Genomic DNA, 7,299 nt, shown 5'->3' on the forward strand with positions numbered 1-7,299 from the left:
ACTCTGCGGAGTACCGGCACACTCACACTGTGCTCTGATCACTGATCGGAATCCTCGTTGCTTCAAACGGGAACCGGCAAGTCTTCTGCAGCTATGCTCAGTGAGCATTATGTCTTCTTCGCGGGGCTTTCTGGTGCCGCCACAGCACCCGACCGCGATGCTGCCCCCGTGTCTGTGTTCACAGATGGTATTGCACCCCCAATACTTATTTTTACAGCAAAGACGTCTGACTGCAGCACAGAGCTCAACTCAACTCAAACTTTATTTATAAAGCACATTTAAAACAACTGTAATTGACCAAAGTTCTGTACAAGTATAGTGTGAAAAATCGTTTAGCAAAAAAAAACAAAAAACTAGGTGTCCCTTATTTCCATTTCAGGGAGTTGGCAACCCTAGTAATGACGTTTCGCTATGAATCGTCATGTACTATGTCTACAACAGTGGAGGCTGGTGACTTCCAGAATTGAGGAGGCCATTTTTTTCCGCTTGCTCACTTCACTCGCGATGGAATGTTCCCTGTTCTCTTATCTGTCTTTGTGCTGGCCAAAGGCATACTATTTGGAGTGTAAGCTACAGTCAGAAAGTTCTGGCTGATGAAATTCATTGTGCAGAGCTTAGCCTTGTGCCTTCCTGAAGAAATGACATTGCTGTAAGTCTATGAGCCTGCCTGATAATTAAGCTGAGAAATGACATTTGGATGTAATATAAATGCCAAGTGAACATGTGTAAAAGGCAGGAATTTTAATTATGTAGTTAAAAACAATTTTGTTTAGCTTACATTTTTCATTCTTCTACAGCTTCAACATGTAATCACCAATTTAATCAAGTTTAGCATATAAAAAAGATAAGATAACACTTTCTTTATCATATGTAGTTTTATTCAATATATTTAATATAAAATATGTAAAAATATGGTTCCAGTTGGCTTTATCTAACGTTAACGTTATCCACTAGAGGGCAGCACTCTATTCGTATTTAGAGTGAATTTCCTCACAGAGCAACAATTCGGTAATTTGATATGGAAGATTATTAAATTGACTTGTAATAAAACGAAATGGACTACATTAAAAATAAAACTGTTCAATAAATCCCAAATGGTGTCTAACATGACCTATTGAATGTCATTCTCACTCCCTAGTATCTGGAATCTGCATATCTCCAGCCCAAGATCTCAAATTGCGTTAGAATCTCGCCGACTTCCGAGGTAGTTTTAAGCAAAAGTGTTTGGCCAAATGAGCTATAAACTCCAGGGATGATAGCCAGGGGTGTTCTCTAAATTTCCTGAAAAGCACAAGTTGATAGGACACTCGTAGCCACTATGGCGAGTGTTTGTTTGACTGAAGTGACTAGCGAATTCTCAAAATGGCTTCTGTGTTGAATAGAAAGGAAAGGATAGTTGATTCCAAATGAACCAGTAGCATGTGATTGGACGAACAAAATGTCAATCTTTGCCCTGGACACAATGCATGGTGAGGCCAGGCCTCCGTTGCCCACCCATTTTCAGTGATCTGGCCAATCACATATTGGCATGAAAAAAAATGCATTAGATTGACTTCTATGAGAATCTCATTTCCTAGGGGAGGCCTGGCCTGGCCTGGCCTCCCTTAATACAAACTGATAGGGAAATCTGGCCTGTTGCTTTACAATTGCAATATTGGGTTTTAGCCATGGGAAAATTGAGATTTATGAACAAAACTAAAATAATATGAATATAAAAAATAAAAAATATGTTTTTTGTTAAAATAAATAAATAAAATAAATATATTTATTGTTTTTTTTAAATCTCTCTCTTCTCTCAAATTATTGGGGAGGCCAGGCCTCCTCCACCTCTATGGAGGAGCCTCCACTGGTCTACAACTAGGGAGGGCAAAGTGGAGCTTTAGAATGTAGACCGCTGTGTGTGCACGTGAGCTCACCAATAGGTTTCTCACAGAAAACGTAATATGTCCACTTTTTTACTTTACAGTAGAGGTGATCAAACTTACAATAACTAAGTGCTAGTGTGTTCTAAGCCTTTACTGGTCCCTGCGCGATGTTAGCATGATGTAGCTAGCATACGCGAATAGCACAAAGCCATACAATTTGCTTTTTAACGGCACTTGGTCATTCGAACGATATAAATAAAAGCATTCGATTAAGTTCGACGGCACCGGAATTTTCTGTCGTACCGTCCATAAAGTCCCACCATAGGATTTATTTAAATCTTTAAAAGTTATACATTTTCTGAATCGTCATTAATTCATCTTGTTTCTATCAGTGATTCGGCGTGATCGGACAGTTCTGTAGCTATGTAAATGACGTCAGAAGGATACAGCACTGTTATTTGCTACCTAAACTTTGACGCACGCTTGAGAGCGTTAACATGATTGAAGTCTGACATGTCTATTGTCAAAATCCATTGAAACTATGAAAAAGTAACCAGGGACTTTGGACTTATAAGGCTGGACATACCGAGTACCCAGCAAAAATATTGACCTGGCTCCAGTCACACTTTTGACAGTTCGAACTGCCACCAACTGCCATGTATGAGCGCGTGAAGTAAACCAGCAAAAGCCATTGTTGTGTCACCATTTTCGAGCTCCATATACGTAAAGAATGGAATGGCAGTGAAATCTGCCTGTTTTTCGGTGCCGTCGGGGTCCAGCATTTAACATTGATGGAATGCTGGTAAAATGAGCGCTTAAAAGCCACAAAAACAGTCATTTTGTCACATTAAAATTCAACCTTAAGCAGAATTATTGTCCACCACACGTTAATTTAAGGTTAAACTGAGATAATAATCATAATATTCATGCTGATTTCCGGAAATAAATTTTTCGGTTTTGTCCTCCCTACTACAACAGCCTTTTGTTGGGAGCCCCTAAACTTCATTACCCAGGGTGCACTCGGTGCACGCGGTAAGGTGCACGCGGAGTAAAACTTCTCTCATAACTTCTCCGCGGTCCAGTAAATTTTGCCGCCATTATGTTAGCTTGGTTACAGAAGGGCAAGAGAGCACATTCCGAGTGCGAAACAACAGAGCAAAGACACGACAGTGTGTCAAATCCTCCCCAGCCAGAGCCAGTATTAAATGAAGGTCGGGAGCTGCTTCAACAAGGTAACGTTGCACCTACCGCAGCCAATACCGACGTTATCAACAACAACGTGAGTCAAGATGAACGGCCCGACTGTTGGTCAAAGGAGCAAATGCTTTATTTTTGCGCTCAGAATGACTGGCTCATTGTCAAAGACAAAAAGCTTGGGTGCAAAGTATGTAGTAAAGTTACATCGCTGGCTGCTCATAAAGAGCATGGATTGAGGCTGTCAACTGAGTGGAGTGAATGTTCAATTTCCTCCTTTGGCACTGATAAGGCTAGACAACAACATTCATTGCGTAAGAAAATAAAGGAACACAAAGATTCCAAATCCCACATAAAAGCAGCTGAGATTGAAAAGATGGCCACACGTGATGAAATTCACAAGAGGATTCAAGAAATGCACAGGGCTGAACATGATACAACCTGCAAAGTGTTCCGAACAGCCTATAAAATTGGTAAACATGGGAGACCATTTACAGATATGCCAATTGATGTGAGCTTGCAAGAGTTAAATGGAGTTAACATGGGCCGTGTTTTGCACTCAAACAAGACATGTGCTGACATCATCGACCATATTGCAACTGAAATGAAGAAAAGAATGGTCGACGACATCATCACAAACCGACGGAAATTATGTGTGCTGATTGATGAATCCACCACAATCAGTGGCAAGACTGTGCTGGTGGTCTGTTTGCGGGTAGCTTTTGCTGACGCAGAGCCAGACACTGTAGTTTTTGAACTCCTGGAATTGGATGGGACCACAGCAAATGATATCACAAGGACATTGCTGGCATGCCTGGACAAATATGGTTTTGATGAACACTTATTAGGTGATTGTTTTGTGTCATTTGCATGTGATGGAGCATCAGTTATGCTTGGCAGAAAAGCAGGGGTTGCTACACAGATTTGTGCTAAATTCCCGGACCTGTTTGTATGGCACTGTTCTAATCACCGTCTAGAATTGGCAGTTGGGGATGTTGTCAAAGAGGTCAGTGGACTTAACCATTTTCAGATTTTCTTTGATAAGCTGTATACATTATATCATGCATCTCCAAAAAATCAGAGACAATTGGCTCAGTGCGCACAGGATGTTGGGCAGCGTCTACTTGTCATAGGACGTGTTTTGTCAATCCGTTGGGTGGCTTCGAGTGAGAGGACTGTCAGAGCAGTCTGGGAGAGCTACAAAGTGCTTCAGGTGCACTTTTCTAGTGCTGCAAATGATGTTAGCAGGGATTCAAGAGAGAGAGCAAAGTACAAGGGACTCCATGATGTTCTCACATCTGTGCCTTTTGTTTGTAATCTTGGAGTTATGTATGATGCCCTCACAGAACTGAGTGATCTGTCATGGTTGCTCCAAAAGAGAGACATGACGCTTCCTGACGCGGACAAGCTGCTGGCTCGACAGATTCGTGTCTTTGAGTCCATGGTTTCAACACCTGGCCCCTACACAACATCTGCCCTCCAAGCTCAAACTGAGAAATCATTCAAGAACGTAGCCCTACGTGATAATGAGAAAATAGTGAAAATCAATGCAGGACAGTTCTTCCGGAGCATGGCAGAAAATCTGAAATGCAGGATGGCTCCAACAACTAGCTCTTATGTCAGCACACAAGCAAGCTGCTCAAATAGAGGTGGTGACCAACTGATGACAGACATGAAGGTCCTTCAACCAGACAGTTGGCCTGAGGGACAGTTCATGGTGATGCAGCGGTGCTTCGTTTGTGTGACACACTAAAAGTAGATAAAAGGGAAAGTATCCAGGGATTCCGGGAATACAAGGAGCTAAGGGACACCAGCAACCCTGGAGCCTCTACTTAAAGCTGTCCACACCATTGCGGTCTCCACCAGTGAATGTGAACGAGCCTTCAGCAGCATGAACGACATTCTTACCGCCAAAAGGAACTCCCTTGCTATAAGCCGACTGTCCAACCTTGTTTTTCTGAAATGCAATGGACCACCATTAGAGCAGTTCAGTCCGCAGAGATATGTAAGGTCTTGGCCTGCAAAGGGAAGAAGATCTGCAAGCGAAACAGCATGCGAAGCCCCTGACCGCTCAAGCACATCTGAGCCCAAGACCTGTTGGAGCCTTTTCTAAGTACGTTGACATCTTTTACCTATTTAGTGCATGCAGAATATTTTTTTCTGAGTAAAATCTAGGCTAATAATTTAACATTGCTGACAATTTTAGGCTACTTACCTCTCCTGTCTTTGGCAGTGTGTATTTGGTCAACCTTGCTAATGTGTTTCATTATTTCACAATAGATGACAAGAGCTGTTGAATTAATTCACCATTTACAATGTGATATCCTCTCTGAATTCATCACCACATTCATAGCTAACTGCCCTCTCATTTTCTGCCTCTATCTCTCTCTGTATCTTTCTGCCTCGATCTCTCTCTCTCTGTCTCTTTCTGCCTCTGCCTGGCAAAAGGAAGAAGATCTACAGATGCATCAGTTCATCAATTCTTCAGTTCATCCCCAGGGCATACTGGTGCCATTTCTTTAAGTATGTGAACATCTTATTCCTTATCAATAAATGTTTGTCCTCCCGAAAATGTTTAGTGCTTTCAGAATTTTTGCTACCATCAAATATATATAATGTAATTTCTGTACTTAAACAAACAAATTAAAACTAGACATCCACATGAATCATTTAAATATGCTTATTAAAAGTATTGCTTTACCTGAAAAAATAAAATAAAATACATTACCTATGTATTTCTGATTTTAAAACTTTTGCCTGCTAAAAATCACTTGACTGAATTCATTGCCACCTGCATAACTAACTGCCCTCTCATTTTCTTTCTGTTTATCTCCCTCTTCTACCTGTGTCTGTGTTGTGTTTGTCCATAGGGAACATGGAGTGCCCCACCCAGCTACGCAGAGCTCTCCATTACAGGCCTGTTGACCTTTCGTCATACACCGAAGCTGCCTTGAGCATTTCAAAATTTTAAATGTGTGTCACTTTTCAAAATAAACACACAGTATATTGTGAACAAAAGCAATACCTCATAGTATCATTTATTCACTGAAAACTTCAAATGTAATACTTAAGGGTTTGCTGATACTGGCCGATACACTTTCCAACACGTGAATAAGGAGTACTGGCACTTATTTTTTTCCACTTCAAGTACTGTGCACATCAAAGCAAATGCCAGAAAACACAAAAATATTATAGGTAAAAATATTTTCCTCAGAGATATTTACTGCTGTTCACTTAAAGAAATACAATCCTCTCCACAAGTATTGGAACAGTAAGGCCAATTCCTTTGTTTTTGCAATACACAGAATACATTTGGGTTGGAGTTAAAAATATGAGTTCAGAATTTCAGCTTTTATTTCCTGGTATTTACACCCAGATGTGTTAAACCAATGTTTCTTAACTGGTGGGTCGCGACCCACTTTGTCCTGGGTGGGTTGCAGAGGGATGGTGTAAAAAAAACAAAAAAAAAAAAACACATTCTTTTCATACAACCGCTTAACGTTGACCCCAGAGCCACAGAGATAGGCTACCTAGGCCTACTAGTTGACCCAAAACCTTTATTTTGATGTCTGGCCCATGCCTGTTGTTGCCATGGAAATAGAATGTTTTATAACATGTATCAATCATTTAAGCGGTAAAATGTTAGCGAGCTGTCATGGCGAAACGAAAATACGACCCCGAGTTTTTGAAATATGGATTTAGCTATGTTGAGGACAAAGGCGTCCAGAAACCCCAATGTGTGGTTTGCGGTGAATTGCTTGCACAGGAGAGCATGAAACCCTCAAAACTGAAATGTCACTTGGAGACAAAACACCCGACTGTCAAAGATTTTGAGAGGCGACGCCAGGCATTAAGGACTTCGCAAATGCGTCTAACTTCAGCATGCTCCACACAGGTACAGGCACTCCGTGCATCGTACTACGTTGCCCACCGCATAGCAAAGGCCAAAAAACCCCACAACATAGCAGAGAACCTCATCTTACCTGCAGCTATTGATATGGTCAGAGAGGTGGTAAACCAAGCTGCAGCACATAAATTGAAGACAATACCGCTATCGAATGATGCTATATGTAAGCGTATTGAAGACATGTCTGCGGACATAAAGCAACAGACTACGACCCGTATCCAGGCAAGCACTCATTACGCCTTACAGATGGATGAGTCCACGGATATAGCCAACCATGCGATTTTACTTGTATATGTGAGGCACGTTTGGGAGGGAGATATACAAGAACAGTTT

At 41.3% G+C, this 7,299-nt stretch overlaps 1 long non-coding RNA gene across 1 annotated transcript; it reads left to right on the forward strand.

The window, feature by feature from the left end:
• The first annotated feature begins 5,084 nt into the window (after positions 1–5,084).
• LOC133107665 (uncharacterized) lies at positions 5,085–6,083 on the forward strand. Its single transcript, XR_009704613.1, has 3 exons — positions 5,085–5,172; positions 5,508–5,582; positions 5,930–6,083. It is a non-coding gene; the product is annotated as an uncharacterized LOC133107665 (long non-coding RNA).
• The last annotated feature ends 1,216 nt before the right edge of the window (positions 6,084–7,299 follow it).

Source organism: Conger conger, chromosome 13, assembly GCF_963514075.1.
Source record: "Conger conger chromosome 13, fConCon1.1, whole genome shotgun sequence".
Taxonomy (NCBI): domain Eukaryota; kingdom Metazoa; phylum Chordata; class Actinopteri; order Anguilliformes; family Congridae; genus Conger; species Conger conger.